Source organism: Rhinatrema bivittatum, chromosome 9 (assembly GCF_901001135.1).
Source record: "Rhinatrema bivittatum chromosome 9, aRhiBiv1.1, whole genome shotgun sequence".
Taxonomy (NCBI): domain Eukaryota; kingdom Metazoa; phylum Chordata; class Amphibia; order Gymnophiona; family Rhinatrematidae; genus Rhinatrema; species Rhinatrema bivittatum.
The window spans coordinates 100648728-100675775 of record NC_042623.1 but is presented as its reverse complement, the minus strand read 5'-3'; the positions used below and the strand labels follow the sequence as shown (position 1 = coordinate 100675775).

Genomic DNA, 27048 nt, shown 5'->3' with positions numbered 1-27048 from the left:
CGTTAATTTCTCCAGGCACTGGGAAAGTGCAAAGAAAAGCAGTAAAAACTGCTTTTCTGTGCACCCTCCAACTTAATATCATGGCAATATTAAGTCGGAGGTCCCGAAAGCTAAAAAAAGTTTAAAAAAAAAAAATTTTGAAATCGGCCCGCGGCTCGAAAACCAGACGGTCAATTTAGCCGGCGTCTGGTTTCCGAACCCATGGCTGTCAGCGGGTTTGAGAACCGACGCCGGCAAAATTGAGCCTCGGCTGTCTGCTGACAGCCACCGCTCCTGTCCAAAAAGAGGCGCTAGGGACACGTTAGTGTCCCTAGTGCCTCTTTTTGCGGCGGGCCCTAATTTACTGTATCGCACACACAGGACACTGGCCTGTGCGCGCGCCAGGAGGGCGGGCGCTCGCTCTCCCGCAATTTTCACTGTATCGGCCTGTGAGGAAGTTAGGATAAGTCAGTGGGCTGAAAGAACAAAACTTAGTAGCAAGCAGTGACACTTGGGGGCCAATGCAATATAAAGTGTAGAAAGGGGGGTGCAAGGGGGGTGCCATGCAATACTCAAATTGGGGGTCGTGCTAGCAAGGAGGTGCTAGGGATGCTTGCGCGACCTTAGCGCCTCCTTGCTAACGCGACCCCGCCGCGGCTGACGGTTATGAAAACCAACGCCGAGTTTACCAGCGTCAGTCTTCATAACTCAGCGCTCTGCCGAGTTATTTATTTATTTATTTTTTACTTAAGAAAAGAAGTACAGAAAAGCAGTTTTTTCTGCTTTTCTGTACTTCTTTTACCCGTGCTTAGCTATTAACGCCTGCTCCAGGCAGGCATTAATAGCTGAGCGATAAATGTGTGCCTGAGACGCACATTTATTTTTTTGCATGTGGAGTGAATGAGTAATAGCCTCATTCACATGTATTTGCATGTGATGGCCGCTATTACATTCACTCCGCATCCGACGTGGGTTAAATAGGCGCTAATCCCCCTATCGCGTTGGAGTGCGGGTTATATAGAGCGGTCGGCTGAGCACACTGTATTGCATCAGCCCCTTCATTTGTAAAAGTGAGGACTGCCCAACTTCAATATCTATCCTGAAATCACCAGAAACTTGCAAAAGACATCTAGCCAGGAAACTACATTACCCATATAAACTAGTTCCAAGAGCGACAGCTAGGTTTTCAGGAAGAGAGTGTTGTATACAGCATGATGACGTGGACACGGGCACAGCAAGACTGGAAAAGCAGACAAACTATTTCTGCCAGCTCTCAGAGATTAAGAAATAGGGAAATTTTCTTTCATTTATGCAAGTAAACAGCACTTTACATGGGTAAACCGGCTGTCGGAAAACTTCCCTTCTTGAATCTGGCTAAAAGTACATGTGGGGGTTTGTAGTCGCGTTGGGAAGCGGTGTTCCTAAGGGCAAGTTTTGGATGGGTTCTGAAATTAATCCATGTGCATTGACATTTCCAATCTCTGTGAGTTATTTTCCATCCACATTTTTCCCACACAAAAACCAAGCGCAAATAGCCTTGTGTATATTGCAATAAAGGGAACAATATGGGAATTGCCCCCTTAAACATTTGCTTGTACTATGCACACTTGTCTCTGATAACAGATCTTTATTTTTTGTGGAGGGGGCAAGGGCTGGGTTTGGTTTGCATGTATAATCAATCTTGGATGTTTGTTTCTGCAGGCATCTCATCTCATTTGTTATTGTGACCCATAAGAAAGCAAAAACCATGGAGGCAACAAATAAAAGAGGCTCACTCTGTATCAAGTCAATATTTGACTCAAATTCTGAACAACAAGGCAGGCTGAAAGACTTTACCAGTGATCCCAGCTGATTCACAGAAGTGTCTAGGAAAAAAATAGCATACAGCAGCAGAGAGGAAAAGGTACCCTCGGGAAAGGAATTCCTTTTCATTACAGTAAATGTTTAGATACATAAACAGACTAAATATATAGACAAGCAACAATCAGACTACTACTATCAATACAAACAGTGAAATCAAGCATTTATCTTCTTTGTATGCCGCAACCTAGAATCATTGTTACTAGAATGGAATGACTGTGCTAAGAAGTAAATAAAAATACTTTTTAAAACAAGGAAAATATTACCGGCCCATATAACCTAATGATAGCTTTAACTAGGTTTCCAAATTCTCAAATCGGAATATGTGTTATTTCTTACAGTTTCTTCCGGTACTGTACTGACCCAGCCCCTGACCCGTTCTTGCCCCCTGGGAAGACAGGATGGGACATTGGCCTTTACCTACCATCATTTACTATATGAGAATAAAGCTTAATAAAAACAAAAAATGTGAAAAGTAATATCTTTTTATCAATTCTATTCTGATCCAAGGAGGGGAGTATTAGCTCCTGAAAGCTATATAAGGTGATGCCCAATAAAAAGGCATCACCTTATATATTTTTTGCTTCTGTTTGTTAACTACATTTCTGTGCATTCAAGTGCATTAACATGGCAACCTGATAAAGACACTACTTTTCATTTACTAAATTACAGAAAGGAAAACATTTTTCATTTATATAATCCCTGTCATTCAAATGTGATCATTTAGGATTATTATCAGAACTATTTACAGTTGGATAATGTATGTACAAAAAGAGGATTACCACCCAATTACTGCAGGGAGATTTTAGGTCATTCCTCATTCTGATAAACCCCATTATTGATGTATTCTGATACCTTCTGTTTTTTTTAGCAGCAAAACAGGAATACTTATTTGATTTATATTCTGCCTTTCAGTCATTTCAAAGCAGATTACATGTGTAACTTTTTAGATTGTGGTGACAAATAAGCTTGGCTTTCCAATCCATGGCACTCTTCTGCCAACTGTTAACCAATAATTATAGCACTATCAGTTAACAGTACCATAGGTGTGAGGGCCATCTGGCAGCTGTCCATCCATGCCAACCCAAGGTCCGCCAGCTTGACCTGCCCACTGCTCGTCACCAGGATGTTCTCTGGTTTCAGGTCACAGTGCATGATGCAGTTGGAATGCAGGAAGTCCAGTCCGCAGAGGAACTGCCGCATCAGGTCCTTGATTGCCTCCAAAGGTAACCCAGGAGAAAATGCTTTGTACAGGTACCTCTTGAGGTCCTGATCCACATGCTCAAAAACCAACATTACTTTGGTCTTGCAGTCTAGTCTGGCCATGGCACAAACATCCATTAACCTGACAATTTGGGGTGGTCGAAGTGCTCCAGGCGTTTCAGGAGCACTACCTTGCGGACAGTGGACAGCAGCAATCCATTCTTGTTGGTCTGCACCCAAACGTTCTTCAGGGCTACAAACTTCTGGCTCAGCAGGTCCCAGGCTTTGTATACTGTGCCATAGGCTCCCATACTGATCTCCTCAATAAGTCTGTACTTGTACTGTACCTCCTTGGCCATTCTCAGCTGTTGCCATCTGGCTCTCCCAGCAACAGGGGGTTGGACTGACTGCATGGGAGCCAGGGCAGGGGGCATTGTGGAGGGGAGCTCGTGATGACTTCCTGAGCTGGAGAGTGCGAGATCCATGTGGGAAGAGGCTTGGGGGTATCTGTAATCTGATACCTGCATGCCCAATTTCAAATACTACAAATACCAGAATGTATTGTGATGCAAATTCGAAAACCAGTACTGATCTAAACTCCCTGCAGTAATTACCTCCACATTTCTTTTTCACTTGTACCTCTAGGTCCTCAAAAGTCCAGTGAGCCTTAACCTGCCAACTCCTTTTTTCTAGTTTAGCACAGATTGCTTTGAAACAGGCCACGAAAAACCAGGATTGGTCCTTAAAGCCTGTAGCCAGGCATTTACCATAAAGTTTTTCTTTCCCCTGGCAGTGATTCTGTGTTATAAAAAAATACATTCTGCTTTAAAACACATTTATATCACCCCATTAGGCTCCTTTATTTTCAGAAGCTGCAAGGGGAATGGGAATAAGGTATTTTTGCCAATTCTAATAATAATAATTCTTAGAAAACAAGAAATTCCAAATAAACTAAGAGGTAGATATTCAAATGTTATCTTGCTAGGAAAGTTAGCTGGTTAAACTTTTTTTTTTTTTAAAATTTAAAATTATTTTTATACCGCATACTCACCCAAAACGTTCTCAGCGGTTTGCAGGCATAAAATCACATACATAAACAAAAGAGATACATTACATTTCTGTACTGAACTCTGTCTCACGGGTTCACAGATGAAAACAGAAACAATATTTGGTGCTGCTTCTGAATACACTTGGAGGATATGTTTGACTTTAGAATTAAGGCAACTCATTTCCAAATTCACACTGGAACAGCCATGTTTTCAAGTACTTTTTAAAAGCAGTAGTGTATATCTCAGTTCTCAGGAGTTTTGGTATAAAGTTCCAGGAAAATTGGCCAGCCAGTCAGAAGGTCCGGTCCCTGATTTCACCCAAGTGCACTTGTCTGATGGATGGGATTTCCATTAATCCTTTATTTTGAAAATGAAGATATAGAAAAGGGGTATAGACTCTCAGTACAGCACTGAACTATGGGGTTTTTGCATTACCAATCAACTTATGCATGAGCATCAGAGATTTGTATAAAATCTGGGAATGAATGGGAAGCCAATGTAGTGCAGCCAGTACTGGTGAAATATGGTCAAGTTTCCTACAATCTGTTAACGGCTGAGTTTTGAAGCAATTACAATGGTCGTAGTAATGATTTTCAAAGGCCCAAAAGCAAAGAATTACAATAGTCAAAACTGGAAAATAATAAAGATTGTAATACAAATCTGAAAGCATCTGGCTCTAGTAAAGGTTTAAGGTATTTCAACATATGAAGTTTATAGTATCCTGTGCGAATCAAACTTTTTAAAATGTGTAGTCATTGATAGATGGGAGTATGTCAAACATCTAGATCTCTGATATAGCAACAGAATGACTATTAATATTGACATTGGCATTTTCCGATAGCTCCTTAGTTCTAGATAGCAAGATGATTATGGATTTAGACAGGTTCAAGATTAAACAGTTATGCTACATCCACCTTTCTATAACCTTCAAATAGATTTTCGTGGAGGCAAGGGAACATTTGATGGATATAAAATCTGTATGTCATCTGCATAAATGAAAAAATTTAAACCCAACCCACCAGTAGATTACATAATGGGATTAGATAAATGTTAAAGTATCACAGACAATGCAGAGCTATGTGGTATCCTGGTATGAACGTTCCACCACTGGGAAGATTTATTCCCTACCTGAATCTTTTGAGTTCTCTTGCTCAGATAAGAGGCAAACCATTTCAAAGGTTGACCACTGATCCCTAAATCATTCAATCGGTGAATCAAAATATTATGATTAATAGTATTGAAGGAGGCCAAGACATCCAGCAGAACCCACAGGCAGACTTTGACTATCATGGAAACCCATCCAGAAAGCAGAAGTAGCGTTTCAGTACTACTGTAATTTTGAAAATTGAATTGGTTCGGATATAAAAGAGAATGGTCTTCAAGAAAATCTGATAGTTGAGTCAGTGCCAGTTTTTCAATCAAATTTACCATGAATGAGATGAACGATATAGAGTGGTAATTACATAAGATGTTAAGGTCTAACGTTTCATTCTCTAAGAGAGGTCTAATTATGACATTTTTGATTACTTTGGGGTAGAAATTCAAAAGCCATTTAGATGGGTAACCGAAAAGTTAGCCATCTAAATGGCCAAACCCTGATTTTAAAACTCTTACCCAACTATATTTTAGCTGGATAAAGAGTTATCCGGCTAGAATATAGCTGGGTAAGTTGGAAGAGTTCTGAGGGCGGGCAATAGGCATTTCCAGGAGGAGCAGAGTTAGCCGGTTAACCTAACTGGCTAACTCTTGCTATGTAGTAAGGCAGATCTAAAGTTAGCCAGAGAGCCCTTTTGATTACTTTACATTTAGGTTTTGATTACATTACTTTACATTTAGGTTTTGATTACATTTACTTTAGGTAAATGGTCTTCAGGGGCAATTATTTCTTTATTAATCAAGAAAGATGAGGAAGCAGAGAACTACAAATGGTTTTTATAGTCAGCTCAAATGAAGGCATAAACAATTCTTTCAACCAGTCACCAATTTATTGAAGTAAAGAAAGGTAGTTTAAAGACAGCTGTTTCCCATGACAAGTACATGCTTTGCAACTAGTGCTGTATTGGGAGGGACATATCTCTGCTGATATATTGTCAAAACATCTCATACAGCTATGGATAGAATCTGACAGCATTTCTGGTTGAATCTAGTGAGACCAGCACATAAGAACATAAGGCTTGCCATACTGCATAAGACCAAGGGTCCATGAAGCCCAGTATCCTGTTTCCAACAGTGGTCAAGCCAGGTCACAAGTACCTTGCAGAATCCTAAAAAGTAGGTAGATTCCAAGCTGCTTATCCCAAGAATAAGCAGTAGATTTCTGCAACTCTCCCTTAATAATTGTTAATGGACTTTTCCTCCAAGAACTTGTCCAAAGTTTTTAAATGCAGCTATACTAACAGCTTTCACCACATCCTCTGGCAATGAATTCCAAAGCTCAATTATGCGTTGAGTAAAAAAATATTTTCTCTTATTAGTTTTTAATGTATTACCCAGTAGCTTCAATGTGTCCCTATATCTTTGTACTTTTCAAAAGAGAAACAACTGATTAATGTTTACTCGTTCCATTACACTCAATTTTTTATAGACCTCTATCATAACTCCTCTTAACAATCTCTTCTCAAAGCTGAAAGGTCCTAACCTCTTTAGCCTTTTTTCATATGGGAATTGTTTCATCCCCTTTATCATCTTGGTTGCCCTTCTCTGCACTTTTTCTAATTCTGCTATATCTTTCTTGAGATGTGGTGACCAGAACTGAACACAATACTCAAGATGAGGTTGCACCATGAAATGATACAGAGGCATTATGATATTCTCTATTTTATTCTCAATTCCTTTCCTAATAATTCCTAGCATTCTATTTGCTTTCTTGGCTCTTGCTGCATAGTGAGCAGAAGAGTTCAACGTATTTTCAACGATGACAACTAGATCCTTTTCCTGACTGTTGACTCCTAATGTTGAACCTTGCATTTTGTAGCTATAATTTGGGTTTCTCTTCCCTAAGCGCATCACTTTGCACTTGTCTACATTAAATTTCATTTGCCATTTGCATGCCTAGTCCCCCAGTTTTGCAATATCCTCTTGCAATTTCTCACAATCATCTTGAAAATGCCAGTAAAATACAATTTTTATAAGAGCGCCAAAAATCCACATGACCAGCACACACCAACCACAGGCACAAAGAGAAAGGCCAATCAAAAGGTTCAACCTGGTGACTGACTGAAAGAACTGTTAAATGTGGCACTCGGGGGTGGACCCTTGTCCTGGAGCAGTGGAGAACGGCTCCCTGGTAGGGACCAGGAAGCACCTGCTCCCAGGGGATGGAGCACTGGAGGAGACAGAGGCTAGGATGAGCTTCACCACTGGAAGCCCGAGGTCCCCTGGGAGGAGCCCGTAGGGACCCGGGCCGCTTGGACTTAGGTGGGCCTCGCAGGGTCTCCTGGAGAGATGGAAATCCTACGTGCCCATAGACAGGAGGGGAGCACAGTCAGGTTCAAGACTGGAGGTCAGATGGAACAAGGAGGACCAGAACAGTTTAGGTGACGACAAGGCTAGGAACAGAGCCAGAATCTAGAGACATGGTCAAGCAGGCAGAGGTCAGAATCTGGGGGTCAGTCTGCGGAGTGGTCAGCGAAGCAGGGGTCAGGTTCCGGAGGTCAGATGAGGTCACAGGCAAGCCGAGGTCAGAAGGCAGGCAGCAGGCAGATGAGTCTAGGAACAGGCTGAAGTCAGAAGGCAGGCAGCAGGCAGGCAGGTCAAGGAGCAGGCTGGGGTCAGAAGGCAGGCAGCAGGCAGACAGGTCAAGGAGCAAGCTGAGGTCAGTACCATCTCCCAAGGTACTACTTGGGGAGATGGACAGACGAACAGGAACAGGAGGACGCTGGAGTACTAGGATGCAGGAACAAGACTGGAACAAGACTGGAACAGAAGGATCCTGGAAGAGACATGGAACAAGACTGGAACAAGGTTCAGACGCAGTGACAAATCTAGCAAGACACTAACCCGATTGCCAAGGCAAGAAAGTACAAGCAGGGACTTCCTTATATCAAGGAATCAATCAGGGTGCATCGCGGAGCTAGGACCCGCCCCTGGCCCTACAAGAGGCCGGGCGGTCCGCGTGTGCGCATGTAGGGGTGTGACCAATGCCACTGAGGACGCCGAGCTCTGGCGTGTAACCTGGTGCATAGTGGAAGGCCCGGCGACCGCTGCCATAGGACGCTGAGACCTGGACGAACTCGCAGCTTCCGCTAGTGAGGCCGACCTGGGACCTGCCGTGGAACCAGGGAGTAGGGGTGTGCATTCGTTTTGACCGCATATGTAAAACGCAACTTTTTTTTTTTTTTTTAACTTAAAAAAGTGATGAGGCGAAAACGATCGGATTTCCAACTTATTCAACATAGCTATGTTGAATACGTTGGAAATCGCGATTGTTGATCCTAAATAAAAATTTAAACCCCTCACCCTCCTTAATCCCCCCCCAAGACTTACCAAAACTCCCTGGTGGTCCAGTGGGGAGTCAGGACACCATTTCTGTATTCCTTTGCGAGGAGCACGTGACGTCCGCGTTACGTCGGAGTGACGCGGACGTCACGTGATTCGCCGCGCGTTCGCTCCGGGACCCTCGTTGGACTCAACCGGAACTTTTGGCCAGCTTGGGGGGGTCAGATTTCTAATAATTCCCAACATTCTGTTTGCTTTTTTGACTGTCGCAGCACACTGAACCAACGATTTCAATGTGGAACAAAGGTCAGGAGCAGCTTCAAAGACCTACAGATCCTTACACTGAAGCTATATTTTAGCAGAATATCTCATCTTGGTCACACATGCATAACAGAGACAGACCTTCACCAAATCAGAATAAGGGACCACAAATTAGGAACGAAATATTTATTTATTTAGAATTTTTATATACCGAAAATCGTTTGGAACATCTAATCGGTTTACAGAAAAAGTAATGTAGCCACAGGCTTTACATGAAACATCACAGGCTTTACAATAAACATAGAACATTGGATAATAATACAAATGCGAGAAGCAAAAGAACAGGGGGAGGAATTAACTATAAGAAAAAAATCAAAGATGCATGACATATGTACAGAGGCTATAGGCGATTTTGGAAAATATTTACAATTGGAAGGTACGAAAATTGAGGAGGGGGAAGAGGAAGGAGGGAGCAGGAAGGGGGGAAGGGAGGGGCAAGGACTAAGGGTGGTCAAACTGGGGGGGGGGGGGGGAGGTGAATGCGGGGTAGAAAGGCAAAAACTGAAATGGAAACCTCCCAAGAAGCCAGACTCTGCAGTGTAACACTGAAAAATTAAATATGCTGTCTTCCTACCCCTATACTGGCGGCAGTGGTTCCATGCAAACGCAGCTGCTGCTGCATGTGCCTCTCTCCGGTATTGCTCATCTGGGGTTGTGCAGACCACATGGAGAAATGTCACAGAATAGGTGCAGAAACTGACTCTAGAACCATGCAGGCTCTGACTGGTAGCAAAGTTCAGGCAGTGATGCAGAATCCATGTCCCTCAGGCCATGCTTTGACCAGAGAATATAGTGTCCAGTTACTACTGTAATTGGACATTGTACAAAGAGAAGCCAAATAGGACTGTCCAGTCCTAAACCAAGCAGTTTGCAACCCTAATGACAAAACAAACCTAGAAAAGATTTCTGCCCATTCCCTACTACCTTGTAGGATTTCTATCTCAATCAGGTAAACTCAAACAGAAAGATCAAGTCCTGCTTTGCCCCATTGCATGCTCAGAGTTGAAGTTCTGGGGAAATCTAAGATACATGGGGACTACTTGTCCATACATACAATAGGGCAATACCAGGAGTATATCAACCTGTTCAGGTTGACCTAAGTGAGAGCTTCCCCCCCTAATTATAGCATCTGCTGCCCTCCCCCTATTCCATGTCTGGGGGACCTGGAGGAAGAACATCAACAGCACAAATACCCTTGGACTAGTAGCCTCTTCTTCCTTGTCTCCTCCCTTCCAACCCCCCTCCCCCCAAGGCCAGCCTAGACCACAGAAATAAAAACAATAGAGGTAGTTCTGTCCCTACATGGGGAATGCCTGCAGGCATAGATAATCTTTTCTTATTTGAACCAGTAGGAGAGTTGATTCCCTTTGTAACAGTCTGAGTCTCGAAAGGTGATAGGTTTTGGCTGGGCAGCTAGCAGGCAGCAAAGAGCAGCACCGATAAGTTGGGGTGGTGGTTGGGGGTGTTGAGGAAGTTGCATTGTTAAGTTCTTACAGTGCACTTGTGGATGTCTGGTCTCTCCTCTGTTCATCACTTGCTTCCTTTGTGGCCTTCTTCTGTGTAGGCAACTGCAAACTTACAGAGCAGAGCTCAACTACAGCAAAATAATAGGAAGAGAAGGAAAGTGACATAAATGGGTGGGCTTTCTGATCTCGGGCAGCTGCCCATGCCCTGCCCTTTTCCCGATACTAGGCCTGACTAGGAGTAATGGTGCAAATAGGCCAGTAGGATCAGGCACCCTATACCAAAAAGCTTTACAGCCTTGGCTTAGCTTCTGTGTGATTCCCATACTTGCAGTAAATCTTTCCGTACAGTGCACCTGATCCTACTGGCCTATGTACGCCATTGCTGCTCCTCCACTCTGCACTCTGCTTTGGGATCACAGAGTGTGTCTGATCCAGCCGCTTAACAACCCCTGCCCCCCCCCCCCCCCCCCCCCCCCAAACTACCTAAAGCAGATCCTACCTTCTTGTTTCTACCCACATAAGATTCAGGTTCAGTAAATTTGCTGGTGCTGACATGGGGACTGTGGGAACATGAAAGGAGGGCAATTTCTCTGCTCCTTTACCAGCCCCTCCTCTACTGTTTCCTGAAGACTGACTGAAGTAGAATGACTGAAGCCTTTCTCTGTGCCTTTCCCCTTTGGCATAGTGACAGAAAATATCTTACAGGTACTCTGAATCTGCTTACTTGTAGCACTGGTTACCAATCAGTGAAAAAGGACAGCATTTGTGATTTCTGAAAAGAAGATGCAATTTATCTGGATTGTGTCATTTTATCTACTCTATCTCAGAAATGTATTATAAAAAAATAAGGACAGAGGACAGACTTCCAATGTATTCTAACCGATTTCTGTTAACTTTAACAGTTACAGAAATTGCAAAAATGCAGTTGTGGTTCTCTGATTTAATCCCAGGTGAGAAGCCATTATTTTCACCTGACTGAGTATTGCTAGAGGGAAGTACCTAGTGAGACAGTAAAAAGTAAAATAAATCTGTGGCTAGTTTAGTAATGATTTTTTTTTGCTGCTGATGCTGCATGAGGTGGACATTTAATAAGTGTTGCCCATTTATCATATGTATATGAAATTAGAGATTCATATTCTGTTACGGTGGTGGACCCCTGGGCCGGCTGGGATAGTAGATGGAATGCTGTGGGAACCCACAGAAAGCATCACAGCCGGGAGGCGACGCTGAAGAGATCCTGGAGAGGACTTCACCACTGGAAGCCCGAGGTCCCCCCAGGAGGAGCCCGTAGGGACCCGGGCCTCTTGGACTTAGGTGGGACCCTATGCGACCAAGGATCCAGGCAGCGTCCGGCGAGGTGGACGAAGAGGATGGCTGGGCCCAAGAGACGGAAGAGTCTTCACCCTCGGAAGCCCGCGGCTCCCTTGGGAGGAGCCCTTGAGAGCCCAAGCCGCTGGGACTTAGGAGAGAACCTCGGGGCCAACGGGTGCCGGATACCTGAGGAGGTGGAAGAAGCCGAAGTCGGAGTCCAGGAACGAAGCCGGTTCAGAAGCCAGGAATCAGAAGACGGAGTCAGAAGCCAATGGATCAAGCTGAAGCGGAGTTGTGGACGGAGCCGAGGTCAGAAGCTAGGAAACAGAAGATGGAGTTGAATACTTGGGACAAGCAGCAACTTGACACTCTGGGGAGCAGAGGAACCTCATTGCAAGGCAAGGTTCTAGGCCAGCTGCAGGGTTTAAATAACCCTGCAGCATCTGATGTCATCCAGAGGGTTGGCCTCATTCTCCCATGCTGGCCCCTTTAAATCCAGAGTCCCCTGCGCGCGCCTAGGGGGCAGGGCCAGCAACGAGAGGACGACGGCGTCTCTCTCGCGGGGAGAACGCCGCGGCAGGAGCCCGACCAGGCCGCGTCGGCCAGGTAGTCCCTCCAGCGGTCCGGACTGGCCCCAGGGTGAGTGCAGGTCCCGGGGCACAGCCCGGGACCGTAACATATACATTTTAAAACATTCTTTCAGAGAGTTTTAGAAATTGTAATCTGGAAATGATCTAGAAAAGTTAAAGCACCAGAAATTAGATCTGCAAATCAACAAAAAGGGATAGAATAATTTACAGTCCCGGTTTCTTTCTGAGGTTTAGGCAGGCATTGGGGGGTGGGGGGCGGGTGGGGGGGGGGGGGAAAGAAAGGAGACAAGGAAGAAGAGGCTACTAGCCCAGGGGTATTTGTGATGTTGCTATACTTCCTCCAGGGCCCTCAGACTTGGAATGCGGGGAGGGCAGCAGATGCTTTAGTTACGGCACGACTCTCACATCAACCTGAACAGGTTGATCTACTCCTGGTAGTCCCTACCTTAGATTTCCTCAGAACTACAACTCTGAGAATGCAATGGGGCAAAGCAGGACTTGATCAGTCTGTTTGGGTTCACCTGACTGAGGTAGAAATCCTACAAGGTAGTAGGGAAGGGGCAGGAATCTTTTCTAGGTTTGTTTTGTCATTAGGGTTGCAAACTGCTTGGTTTAGGACTGGACAGTCCTGTTTGGCTTCTCTTTGTACAATGTCAGAAAAGGGCATGAGGTCAAAAACCAGTTACTACAGGAACACCTGTACCTCCTTCTAAAAGGGCAGAATCAAGAGTCATTTGTACCAGAATCACTTCCGGTGCAGAACCTGAAACTGCTGGGAGCAGATTCACTGGAGCAGAATGTACAGGAAGCAGCCCTCTAGCCAGTCCTGGAGCCCTTTCAGACTGGTTGGAGGTGGACATGTGAGCCGTTAGAGCTAGTGCTAGAAGGAAAATGTACTACAGACAGCCGACAGATGACAAGTCACAATCCAGGAAAGAAGTAGATGAAGTCCAATAAGCAGGCAGGGGTCGATTCAGGTACAATGCAAAGCAAGGTCCAGTTAAACAGGCTGAATGCAAGGCAGGCACCAGGCAAGGCAAGATCTGGTAAACAGGCTGAGATCAAGGCAGGCAGCAAGCAAGGTCAGATCAGGAACAGACCGGGTCAGAACCAAAGGCAAGAATACAGGGCTCAAAGATTCAAGACATGAGGGGACATTACCTGTTGCTCAGACAGTACCTCCTCTCTTAAGCCCTCCCCTCCCAGGACCCTTCTTGCTCAAGGTTTTGCACAGGGTCCCAAGATAGTTCCTTGGGCCCCAAACCCTTCCAATCCACAAACAATAGAGTCTGATCTTCTCAAACTTGGAATCAAAGATATCTTAGACTTTGAATTCAGTGTCAGATACCAATGAGACAGATGTGGGCATCATAACTTTTCCAGAGTAATGGTTGAAGACTGATGGTTTGAACAATGAAACATAGAAAGAGTTTGAAATCCAAAGGGATGGAGGGATTTTAAGCCTGTATGTATCTGGATTTATTTGACTTACTATCTGTTATTGTCCTTTAAACCTGGAGGCAAACTTAATGGAGCATTCTCAGAGACACAGTTTCTTGATGCTCAGCCATGCCATATCTCCAGGGTCTAGGTGTAGGGCAGGTCTGTGGTATTTCTCTGCATATTTTTTATAATGGTTGACTGCCTTCGCAAGAAGATGTGACTCATCCCAGATTTCCTGGAAAGTGATGGATAAACTGTCGGTGGCTGAGGTACCAGTAGTAAGAGGAATGGGTAGAGGTATGTTGCCCATATACTACAAAGAAGGAAGATGCTCCAGCAGACTCACTGACTCAGTTGTAATAGGAAAAGTCTTCCCAGGAGAGAAGTTGTACCCAGTCGTCTTCTCTGGCTGATACACAAGCTTGAAGGAATGCTTCCAAAGTCTAGTTGACTCTGTCTGACCATTCGACTGAGGATAATTGGCGAAAAATCCAAGGTCGACATTGAATTTCCTGCAAAGCACTCACCAGAATCATGAATGACTCCACAATCACTCACAATATGTTCCAGAAGTCTGTGCAAGCAAAAAATGTATTGGAAGAAATACCGGGAAAGAGTGAGAGCAGTAGACAAGGCTTCCAGTGGAATAAAGTGAGCCATCTTCGAGAAATGTTCGATTTCCAGCCATATGATGGCATGTCCAGAAAAAGGTGGTAGACCTATGATAAAATCCATTGAGAGATGGGTCCAGGGTTTCTGGGGGGTGGGAAGTGGAACGTGGATGGAGTAGGTCTGCAGGTCACTACTTAGGAGTTTTGTTTTGGGAGTAATTAGTTCAAGAAGCAACAAAGTCATGAACATCTCTGATTATGGTGGGCCACTAATAGGTATGGGAGGTGAGGTCTAAGGTCTTGCGAGAGTCCTAGTGCAGCCAGTTTGGAGTTGTGTGCCCACCTTACCTTTTGTTGCAGGGGATAGAGTTCAAGGCTCTTCCCGGTAGAGGTACGAGATGAAGACACCGAGGTAAATGTGAGAATCTTGCCTGGATCAATCACATACTGGGGCTCAGTAGAATCATCCACAGGGTCAAAGGACCTAGCAAGGTATCACTTTCTTCACCACTGGCTGATACATTAGACTGAAGTTGAACCTTGTGAAAAATAGAGACCATCTAACTTGATGTGGGTTAAGTCTTTTAGCTGTCTGAAGATACTGGAGTTTCTTGTGGTATATATAAATGGGATGTGGGTGTAATACTGTTGCGACCGTCGCTGCCCAACGTCTCCATTCCGCCCACCTTACCTCTTTTGCAACTCCCTCTTTGGTTGATGGAAGTTTGGCTGCTGCAGCGTCATCTTGCAGACCTCCTCTGGCGTCCCTGGACCTGCTAGACGCTGCCTTCCACCATGTTCTCCTGAAGCCTAAGGGCACATGCGCGGCGCGGCCCCGACTCAAGTACCAGCTGTGGCGTGAACCTCAGGAGCGTCCCCCTGAGATGACGTCATCCTCACCGGATACTTAAGGTCTTTCGTTTTGCTAGCTAGTTAGCAAGGGCTTCCTCCAGGTAACGCTGCGGATGGGATTCGCACTCTGCATACCTTGCTACTCTGCCTTCTCGGACTTTACCAGGGGTACCGCTCCTCGGGGGCCTCACTCTCTCACTTGCTTTTCAGGTCACAGTCTGGAACAGGTACTCGCTCCTCAAGGGCCCACGTTCCTGGCCCTGCTACCAAATACAACTTCTGCCAGGAAGTCACCACTGCCTACAACACCAGTGAGTTACCATCTCTCTCTCAGAGCTTTCCCTGGAACCAGGTACTTGCTCCTCGAGGGCCTACTTCATTCCAGCCTCTGGGCTGCTTCAAGACACTATTGTGTGAGTATTACCATCAAGGTGCTGTTCCTGAACTCTGCATACTCTGCCTACTCACTATATTCAGTTTATCTACAGCTCAGCCATCCTGGGATTGCTGTTCCAGTGCCTGAGGGACTACAGCCCAGCCGGGCTCTTCCAGCTCACTACTGCCACCTCTGGTGGTTCACTATACAGTTTAATAAAAGATCTAGTGTGTGTATGTCTCCCCTCTCGGGATCTTCCCCCGGGGGCATGGTCATCTGCCACCGGCCCAAGGATCCACCCACAATTATCACAAATAACAATAGATTGCTAACTCCATTAATCCGGCACAGCTTAATGCCTTGCAGACCATACCAGGTCTGGCCCGGCACATTTCGGAGCAGCAAGACGCCTTGGAGAAACTTACTTCAGCGTTTTATCAGCTACACACACAGAAAGTTCAAGGCACAGCTTCCATCCATGAAGGTCCGTTACAGGAGGTAACTTTAGGGACTGCTGTACCACTGGCAGCTCCAATTCGTTTTTCCAGAGAAATCCAGAAGACCCGGGGTTTTTTAAACCAGTGCTGCATGCATTTTGCCTTACAGCCATCTTTATTTCCTACTGCTCTCTCCAAGACTACCTACATCCTTTCATACCTGGATGGTAGGGCTTTGTCTTGGGCATCTACCTTGTGGAAACGCAAGGACCACATTTTGCAGGACATAGAAGGATTTATGGACTTATTTAAATCCATTTTCAATGACCCTGCTTGAACTTCTGTCACCGGTTCTGCTTTGGTTGAATTGAAGCAAGGCAACAGATCATTGGCTGAATTTTCCATAGAGTTTAAAACTCTTGCGGTGGAACTCTCCTGGGACCCCAAATGTCTCAAGACTCTCTTTTTCAGAGGCCTGGATAACCATTTTAAAGACGAGCTGGCTGCTCGTGAAACACCTCACTCGCTGGACGAATTAGTAGCCTTGGCCTCTCGGATTGATCACCGGCTTGGGGACAAGGTGAAGGAACTCTGGCCTAAGGTGTTACCTGGGTTGAAACAGGCTAGTGTTATACCTGCACTTCGGATGGTTCCAGTAATCCCTGCTGCTGATAAAGATGAACCGATGCAACTTGGTCATAGACGTTTGACTTCCAAAGAGAGAAGACTTCGGAAGAGGCGCGGCCTTTGCATGTATTGTGGTCAGCCCAGCCACAAATTCTCTAAATGCTCCATTCGTCCGGAAAATGGATGGACCTAAGTCCTGCAGGAGGACTGTTCTTAGGCCTCACTACGCCCTCTCCTCCGCTCTCTTTCTCCCAGTCTCCTTGACCTACGGACCAGTCACGGTTCAGACTCCTGCCCTGGTGGATTCAGGTAATGCACAAATGTATATGACCTGGTGGATTCAGGGGCAGGAGGCAACTTCATTCTCAGACGTCTAGTGGAATACTTGAAGATTCCCCTCAAGTTGAAAGATCCACTACTGTTATCCTCCATTCATGGAGAGCCCTTACCGGGCGACGTGACTTGCCAAACCGTACCAGTTACTCTCCGCACCAGAGCTCTCCATACGGAATCGCTCTCCTTCTTTGTACTGGAAAGGGCCATGCACCCTATCATCCTGGGGTTATCCTGATTGCAAGTGCACCAACCCCAATTTGACTGGGCATCCTTGGATCTCTCCCGCTGGGGCCCAGAATGTCACGGGAGGTGCCTTAAGGAAATCTCACCTATCATTTGCATGCCTATGACTCCAGTGATGCCAGGACTGCCGCCCCAATATGCTTCCTTCGGGGATGTATTTTCCAAAGAATCGGCTGATATTCTTCCTCCACATAGGCCCTATGACTGTGACATAAGACTGAAGCCCAATGCTGAGCCACCGAAAGGACGGGTGTACCCTCTCTCAGCCATTGAGAATAAAGCAATGCCGGAATACATTGAAGAAAATCTCCAGAAGGGCTTTATCAGACCATCAAAGTCGCCAGCCGGAGCAGGCTTTTTCTTTGTGGGGAAGAAGGACGGTACCCTACGTCCATGTATCGATTACCGAGGACTAAACGAAATCACAATTGATAGAGCTGCAAGGGGCCAAGATTGACTGGCTGCAAGGGGCCAAGATATTTTCAAAGCTTGACCTGAAGGGGGCCTACAACCTCATTCACATTCGGAGCGGCAATGAATGGAAAACGGCCTTCAACACACGAGATGGCCATTTCGAGTATCTAGTAATGCCGTTCGGGTTGTGCAATGCACTTGCCATTTTCCAAAATATGATGAACGACATCTTGCGGGACCTGCTGTACAAGAATGTTGTGGTCTACCTGGACGACAAATTAATCTTCTCCCAGGATTAGGACACCACATTGCAGACGTTAAGCAAGTACTTCACCGTCTCCGCGAACACTGGCTGTACGCCAAACTCTCTAAGTGTGAATTTCCCAAAGACTATGTGCCTTTTCTAGGCTACATTGTGTCAAAGGAAGGCTTCCAAATGGACCCTCACAAACTTGAAAGAATCAAGAATTGGTCCCAACCTAGCAGCCTGAAGGCTTTAAGGAGATTCCTGGAATTCACCAACTATTATCGAAGCTTTATAAAGAACTATTCTTCTTTAACCGTACCCTTGACTGCGATGACTCGCAAGGGTGCCAACTCTTCAAAATGGTCAGCGGAGGCCATTTCCGCATTCGAGAAATTGAAGACTGCCTTCTCCACAGAACTGTGCTTGTGGCATCCAGACCCCAACAAGCCCTTTATCGTCGAAGTTGATGCTTCAGATGTGGGTGTAGGGGCTGTGTTGAGCCAAACAGGAGACTTGAAAGCCTTACATCCCTGTTCCTTCTTCTCACGAAGATTTTCTCCAGCTGAGAAAAACTATGGGATCGGAGATAAAGAGCTCTTGGCAATAAAGCTTGCATTCGAGGAATGGCGGCCTTGGCTCGAAGACACTCAACAACAAATAACCGAATTCACAGATCATAAAAATCTAGAGTAGCTCTGCCACGCACAACATCTGAATTACAGACAGGCCAGATGGTCCTTATTTTTTAATCATTTCGATTTTGTGATGAAGTTCCGCCGTGGAGATAGAAACACCAGAGCAGACGCTTTGTCTCGCTCTTTTCATTCGGAGGATATGCCCGATGAGCCACAGCACATAATTGATCCAAAGAAGATCCTCTTGGCATCCACCCAGTCTGTACCCGCTGGTAAAACAATCATTCCTAAAAGACTCAGGAAGAAAGTGCTCTTTTGGGCGCACGATTCCAAGCTGGCTGGCCATCCTGGCCTACGCCGTACCCTGCTCAAGATACAGAAGCTGTATTGAGGCCTACTATCAAAAAGGACACCAATTCTTACGTGGCATCCTGCACCAATTGTGCCAAGAACAAACCTGCTTCTGGACAACCATGGGGTCAGATGCAACCACTGCCAGTTCCGGAACGGCCCTGGTTGCACATCGCTACTGACTTTGTAGTCGACTTACCCTCTTCCGGAGAAATGAACACCATCTGGGTGACAGTGGATCAATTTAGCAAGATGGCTCACTTCGTGGCACTCCCTGGCATACCTTCAGCCTTGGAGCTTGCAAAGCTCTTCATAACGCATATATTCCACCTCCACGGACTAGTTTCTCACATCGTATCTGATCGTGGGTCCCAATTCACAGCACAATTCTGGAGGGCCTTGTGCAAGTTGTTTGACATCGCTCTACACTACACCTCAGCCTATCATCCGCAGTCGAATGGCCAGATGGAATGGATGAATCGAACAAAGAAGCAGTTTATTCAAGCTTATGTCATGTCCCGACAGAATAACTGGGCTGAATTGCTTCCATGGGCTGAATTCGCCATCAACTCTCATCCAGCAACATCTACTGGATTGTCACCTTTTGAAGTGGTTTTTGGACATTCCCCAACACCGCTACTTCCACTGAAGCTCTCAGTGATGTCCCCAGCAGCTCAATCCACTGCTGATGATATCCATAATCTGTGGGTTCAGACAAAGGACATGCTAATCAAAGTGAGTGACAGTGCTAAAAAGTACTACAATGCGCACCATTCGCAAGCTCCAGTCTTCAAGCCAGGAGACAAGGTCTGGTTGTCAACCAAGCACCTCAGACATAAACTACCTTCCTCTCGGTTTGCTCCTTGCTACATGGGACCATTCCCAGTTCTTCAACGTATTGGCAAAGTCACCTACCATCTGAAGCTACCACCTGGTCTCAACATCCATAATGCTTTCCACGTTTCACTTCTGAAACCGCTCATACTCAGCGAATTTTCTTCCAAATCTCAGGATCCACCTGTCATCAATGCAGAAGATGACTTAGGGTTCAAAGTCAAAGAGATTCTGGATGTTCGAAAAAGAGGCAATACTTTTGAATATCTTCTCTCTTGGGAAGGTTTCGGCCCCGAAGAAAACTCTTGGGAGCTTCAGACCAATATCCTTGACAAAGAGATGCTTCATCAGTTCCATATCGCGCATCCTTCCAACCTAAGCCTGGTACCCAAAGAGGAGATCGCCCTTTGAAGGGGGTTACTGTTGTGACCATCGCTGCCTACCTCTCCACTCCACCCACCTTACCTCTTTTGTGACTCCCTCTTTGGTTGATGGAAGTTTTGCTGCCACGGCGTCATCTTGCCGACCTCCTCTGGCGTCCCTGGACCGGCTAGATGCTGCCTTCTGCCATGTTCTCCTGAAGCCTAAGGGCGCATGCGCGGCACGGCACGGCCCCGACTCAAGTACCAGCTGTGGCGCGAACCTCAGGGGCGTCCCCCTGAGATGACGTCATCCTCACCGGATACTTAAGGTCTTTCATTTTGCTAGCTATTCGCGTTAGCAAGGGCTTCCTCCAGGTATCGCTGCGGATGGGATTCGCTCTCTGCATACCTTGCTACTCTGCCTCCTTGGCCTTTACCAGGGGTACCCGCTCCTCGGGGGCCTCGCTCTCTCTCTCTTGCTTTTCAGGTCGCAGTCTGGAACTGGTACTCGCTCCTTGAGGGCCCATGTTCCCGGACCTGCTACCAAATACAACTTCTGCCAGGAAGTCACCGCTGCCTACAACACCAGTGAGTTACTATCTCTCTCTCAGAGCTTTCCCTGGTACTCGCTCCTCGAGGGCCTACTTCATTCCAGGTACTCGCTCCTCGAGGGCCTACTTCATTCCAGCCTCTGGGCTGCTTCAAGAGACTATTGTGTGAGTGTTACCATCAAGGTTCTGTTCCTGAACTCTGCATACTCTGCCTACTCACTATATTCAGTCTCTCTACAGCTCAGCCATCCTGGGATCACTGTTCCAGTGCCTGAGGGACTACAGCCCAGCCGGGTTCTTCCAGCTCACTACTGCCACCTCTGGTGGTTCACTATACAGTTTAATAAAAGATCTAGTATATGTCTGTCTCCCAACTCTGAGCCTGACCGGTGGCCCCTCTCGGGATCTTCCCCTGGGGGCGTGGTCATCTGCCACCGGCCCAAGGATCCACCCACAATTATCACAAATAAAAACAAATACAACCTTGAAAAGGTGATGCCATTCTTCCAGAGCCAAGTTGAAAGCAAGTAATTCACGATCATCAATACCATTTCAAATGGGGAGAATTTTTTAGAGTAAAATTCACAAGGCAGGTGTTTGCCAATTGGATCAAATTGTGAGAACATGGCTCCTACCCCCACCACGGAAGCATCCACTTCAAAAAATAAAGAATGGGTAGCATCAAGTATCTATAGGTTCAGGATGGAGAGGAAAGCTACCTTCAGTTGGGCAAAGACTTACACTGTATCCAAAGACCACTTTTTGGTTTCAGCTCCCCTTTTTGTGAGAGCAGTGATGGGGTGCAATTAATGTAGAATAATGATGAATAAATTGTCTGTAGTAGTTGGCAAAGCCTAGAAAGTGCTGAATAACTTTAAAACCAATGGGCTGGAGCCAATCAGTGATTGCTTCTACCCCTGTGCAGAAATGATATGGCCCAAAAAGGGCAATTCCAATTGTTCAAATAAACATTTTTTACAATTTGGCATACAGTGAGTTATCTTGCAGACATTACAGCATAATCTTAACATGGGAGCAATGCAAGAGAAGATCAGCTGAGTATATCATGATGTCGGCCAGGTAAACAGGTATATAGTAAAAATATCATTCATGAAATTATGAAATGTTGCCGGGATGTTTCATAGGCCAAAAGACATCATGAGTAAATCATAGTGCCCATCTCTGGTGTTAAAGGCAATATTCCACTCATCATGTACACACCAGAGTATAAGCCCTCTGAGGTCCAGCTTGGAGAAAATCAAAGCTCCACATAGGCGATCAAAGGGATCAGAGGCAAAAGGAACTTATTCTTCATAGTAATTGCATTTAAACCCCATAATCTTTGCAAGGTTACAGAAAACTATCCTTTTTTTAAACGAAGAAGAATCCAGCTCATGCAGGGAAGGAGGATGGGCAGATAAACCCTCTTTCGAGGTTCTCTTGAATTATTATTATTATTATTTAATGTTTTTATATACCGATGTTCGTACGAAACATCACATCGGTTTCCATACAACAGGAAATTCAGCCAACTGGGCTTTACATAGTAACTGATATTAAAACTACGGTGAGGGGGGAAGGGAGGGGAGGGGGCAGGGAAGCAAGAGGGTTTTATGTGTAGACATAACAACAAGGTATGAATGTAATCCGACATAGCCTTTGTTTCAGGGATTGACAACAGATAAAATCTCCCATGAGGGAATGTAGTACCAGGCATCAAGTCTATAGAACAATCGTAGAAAAGATGAGGTAGAAGAGTCTCAGCCTGCTTCTTGATGAAGAAATCTGCAAAGGCTGCATATAGCCTAGGTAAGTCAGGCGGACTAGTCTGGTCCAAGGAGAAGAGGGACATCGGTGAACATATGAGCCACAAACAATTCTACAAACATAAGTTATTCCAAGCAAGCATGTCCCCAGTTCACCAGTCCACCACAGGATGCTGTAGCTGTAGCCAGGGCAGACCAGAAAGACTGGGTTACTAGCTCTTCATAGTTAGAGAAAAAAGATACATTCTTCATGCAGTACCTCTGCTCTCAACATCACAGGGACTGTGGTATAGCGCATCAATCCATGTAAGATTTCACCATAAACAGAGGAAATACAGAGGGGTTTCTCCAAGGGTACTATGGGAATATGAAGTCTTCATACAATGATTTCATCAGTGAAGTTATCTGCCACACTAGAATCCAGAAAGACTTCTGGGATCCACAAAGGAGTTGAATAGGGAACAATTTTGGTAGGGGAGTGGAGCAAGTAGTGCCCCAGGAGTCCTAGGCAGGGGAGTTTTCCAACTTCTTGGGGCAAGTGGGGGCATAATGATCTTTTCCAGCACAGTAAAAACAAAGGTTTTAGATCCTCTGTCAGCATTTTTCTTTCTCTGTTAATCTAGAGCATCCAAATTGCATGGACTCCTCCTCAGTGGGTGGTGAAGGTGACCAGCCAGAAGGCAGCATCAGCCTTTGAAATTAGAAGCCAGGCAAGGTTGGCATCTAAAGGTCCCACATGCCCATAAACATTCCTGGAAGCAGAATTCAATCTGGGCACATACAGATATGAGATCATTTAAACTAGCAGGGAGGTCAGAAGCAACCAGTTCATTTTAGGATTTCACCTGCTACGCAGCCTTATCCTAACTTCTGGACTCCTGCAATGATGCCTCCCCTCCAACAGAGGCCCTCAGTAAGCCTCACCTCTAGTTTTGCTAAGCTCCTTGTCGCTGCCTTTGCCATGCCTCAGCCTCAGGCTTATATAACAAGAGCCTTGCCTGTTTCTCTTTGTCTTTTCATGGTGTCTCACTTGGCTCCATGACCTGGCCCTTGTTCTTGCCTTGCCTTGTGCCCTTTGGGCCTTCTTGCCTTGTGGCCTTTGGCCTGCTAACTTCTTGCCTTGTCTTGAAGCCTTCAGGCCTATTCTGTTTGTTTCTTGTCTTGAGGCCTTCGGGCCAATTCTATCTTGTATCCTGCTTTGAGGCCTTTGGGCCTATTCCATCTTCTTCCTTATTGCCTTCAGTCTTCTCTGTTTTCTGTTCTATGTTATCCTTGTCTGCCTTGTTCTACTTCTGCCCTAATCTGCCTTGCTGGTCTTGTCCTATTTGTTCCTAGTATCCTGTCCTTTCCTCACCTCAATCTTGTATTGTCTAGTTCTAAGTCTTGACCAGTACCAAGCCTTGTCCAACCTGTCCTGTCTTGCCTTCCTTGTCCAGCCTGCCAAGCCCTTCCTGCCTTGTCTCCCTTGTCTAGTTTTCCAAGCCCTGTCTGCCTTGTCTGCCTCGTCCAAGCCTTGTCTCGAGCCTTGCCTGTCCAGTCATGCCTGTCTGGCCCTGTCTTCAGCCTTGCCTGTCCAGCCTTGCCATGCCTAGTCATGTTCCAGCTTGTGTGGACTCACCTCTATTATGTATTGCCACTGCAGAGATCTACTAGACCCCAGAACCCAAGGGTCAACCTGCAGGGAAGGGGACCTGAAAGGTGGAAGACTGGCCCTTGTCTTGCTCCAAGTCCTGACTTGCAGTCCCATGCCACTCCCCAGGGGGGCTTCCCGGACTCTGGAACCCCTAATAGCTCATCTTTTATTCAATCCTTCAGGTTCTGCTGAAATACTGTCATCTGTGTCTCCTCATTCCATGCGACTTTGGTCGCCACTGTTCAAAACTGCATGTCATACTGTGCGATGATCTGGGAACCCTGCTGTAGTTACAGTCATTCCACAGCAGCGGAGGAGGCTCAGGCTGGTTCATCAAAGACTCTCTGAAGGGTAGCTAGGAAATCTTGTAATGTGGAGAACCTGGGGTCATTCTTTTCCCATAATGGAGATGCCCAAACCAGGGCCCAGCCAGAAAGCAAGGAAATCACAAATGAAAACTTTGCTTTCTTGAAAGCAAAACTGGTCAACTGGAGCTCAAAGTGGATTAAGCATTAGTTTATGAAACCCTGCAGGCCTAGTGTCATTGTCATACAAGGAAGGCATGGGAAGCTTATAGTAGGGCTGACCTGTGGCAGAGCAAGGGCAGTCCCCTGTGATGGTATGGGGGTGGTAGCGAGGATTGCAGTTCATAGAGACGAGAAGAGAGATCCTGTAATATCTGCATGACTAGGACTTAGTTTGTTGCTGCTGGATGGCTTGAGTGAGGATCTACAGGAAGTCCAGAATTGTAAACATTAGCCAGATTCGTAGGCTGATCAAAACGTAAGGAAGGCAGCCCTCCAGCCACTCCTGGAGCCCTTTCAAGACTAGTCAGAGATGAACAGGTGAACCCTTAAGGCCGGTGCCAGAAGGTAAATGCCCAGTATGAGCAGACCTGTGGAGAGCCAACAGATGATGAGTCACAATCCAGGCAAGAAGAATACAAAGTCCGATACACAGGCAAGGTTTGAGGCAGGTAGCAGGTCAGGTAAACAGGCTGAGGTCAAGGCAGGAGGCAGACAAGGCGGGATATGACAAACAGGCTGAGATGAAGGCAGGTGACAGGCAAGGTGAAATCAAGAACAGACCAGTTCAGGACTGAAGGCAAGAATATGAGGCTCAAAGATTTGAGACATGTGGGGACAGAACCTGTTGCTCAGGCATCACCCAGATGAATAGCCTTATATGCAGGAAACGGGATTACATCATCAGAGTGTGCCACAGGATTCCAAGATGCTGGGCCTATAAAACCAGGAAGAGAAAAGAGTCTGAGCAAGGCAGGAAGCAAACAAGAAGCTGGTGCCAAAGACTATACAGGAGATTTCAGAGGTAGCAGAACCGAACGCCGGGGCCGGAGACGTGACACATTGGGTGCTTTCAGGAGCAGAGGCCATGCCTGGAAATGCTGAAGAAAGAGTCACCGAGTAGAATATGGAACTGCTAGAAATTGTTTCTTAGGAGTAGAATCTGGAACTTCTGGGAAGAGACTCTCTTCCAGTGCAGCAACTGAGAATTTTGGGACTGGACGCTCTGGTGCAGAATCTACTCCAGGAATCTTGATGGCAGCAAAATGCAGTGTGCACAGTGGTCATGTGAGGGTATATTTTATATTATGTCATAGAAGACTCTACATAAAATCTGGTAAAGCAAAACTTAATTTACTAAATTTTGTAAATATATGGATAATAAATCAGCAAAGTATTATCAACATTGAATACAGTATCACAGTAAGCTGTACATAAATCGATATAGGTAAATAGGAGGCAGATAGAAATAAAGATAGAACATTAATCAAAGAACAATAAAGAACAAAAGAACAGAACAATATCTCCCTTACACGCCCTCCTGTTTATAAGCCAGTGTTCACAGGAAATCTGGAGGACTCAAGCCTGGGGACTCTGAAAGAACAATTTGTTCTGTGTTCTTGTCAGCTCAACCAAATAAAATAAGCACATGAAATGCTTTATATAAATCTCTCTGCAAGTTAGGTGCCCTAATCCATACTTTACCCACAAAGGTATTTCAGTACCAGTCCTTTGATCTCCCATTTGGTAAAAGACATCAATTGTTTAACTTATTATCAGCTCATTGGTATGGGTACTAGTGTTTAGAATTTGATCGTCCCAGATGATGTCATAGCCTTTGATATTCCCAGGGACACCAAATGTTCCTTGTGCCATCCCCACTCTTTATCAGCACATTGGTGCCAGGAAGTCTCAGGAATGAGGGAACAAATGATAATAGTGTCATGCCTTTTTATAATCCCTGCAGTCAAATCACATGCAATATATTGATTCATACTCATCAATCACTGGAGTCTGTTCTGATCCATAGCTGTCTATTCGCGGTACAAAATCTTCCAGAGATCTAACTGTATAAAATTATCTTTCCACATGCAGATTCTCAAAGATGCCTGCCAAGACTTCCATAGGATCTTCTCTATTTGGAGCAGATAGAACAGCTGAAGCTGGGTTAAAAAATGCTGGAATACAAGCCAGATCTGTAAGGACAGCTAGTGCTGAATTAGTCAGAGGCAAAGCTATGAAGATGGCAGGAGCTGGGTTTGCTAAAGCCTGAGTAGCAAGGACAATCAGCACTGGATTCTTTGGAGCCGGGGCTGCACGGATAGCTGATATTGGATTCTTTGGAACTAAAACAGTATGGATTCCTGGTGCTGGATTGTTCGGAACTGGAGCTGTACAGATTGCTGGTGCTGGAGTCTTCGGAGCTGGGGGCTGCATGAATAACTAGAACTTGATTCTTCAGAGCCAGACTGAATTTGGAGCAAACAGAAATGGAGTTAGGGTTGCTGGAGCAGCTGGGGCTGGAATAGCCAGAAGTGGAACTGCTGGAACTGGAGTTCATGGTGCAAAAACTAGATTCATGGTTACTGGAGATGGATTTTCTGAAACTGGAGTAGCCAGAAAGAAAGACAGAATTCCTAAAACAGCTGGGGCAGGAATAGCCTGAAGCAGAGTTGCTGAACCTACAAAAACAGGAATCTATGATGCAAGGAGTGGATTCAGAATGTGACAATCAATACAATTTGCTGCAGTTTATTTATTTATTTGTTTGTTTTTATATACCGACGTTCGATTTTACATATCACATCGG

General features: G+C 45.6%; 1 protein-coding gene and 1 pseudogene across 4 annotated transcripts in view; both read right to left on the bottom strand.

Annotated features, from left to right (window-relative positions):
- IMMP2L (inner mitochondrial membrane peptidase subunit 2) overlaps nucleotides 1-27048 on the bottom strand; it is a 1785698-nt gene that overhangs the window by 225958 nt on the left and 1532692 nt on the right. The window lies entirely within an intron of this gene.
- On the bottom strand, nucleotides 2845-3401 carry LOC115098562 (annotated as a pseudogene).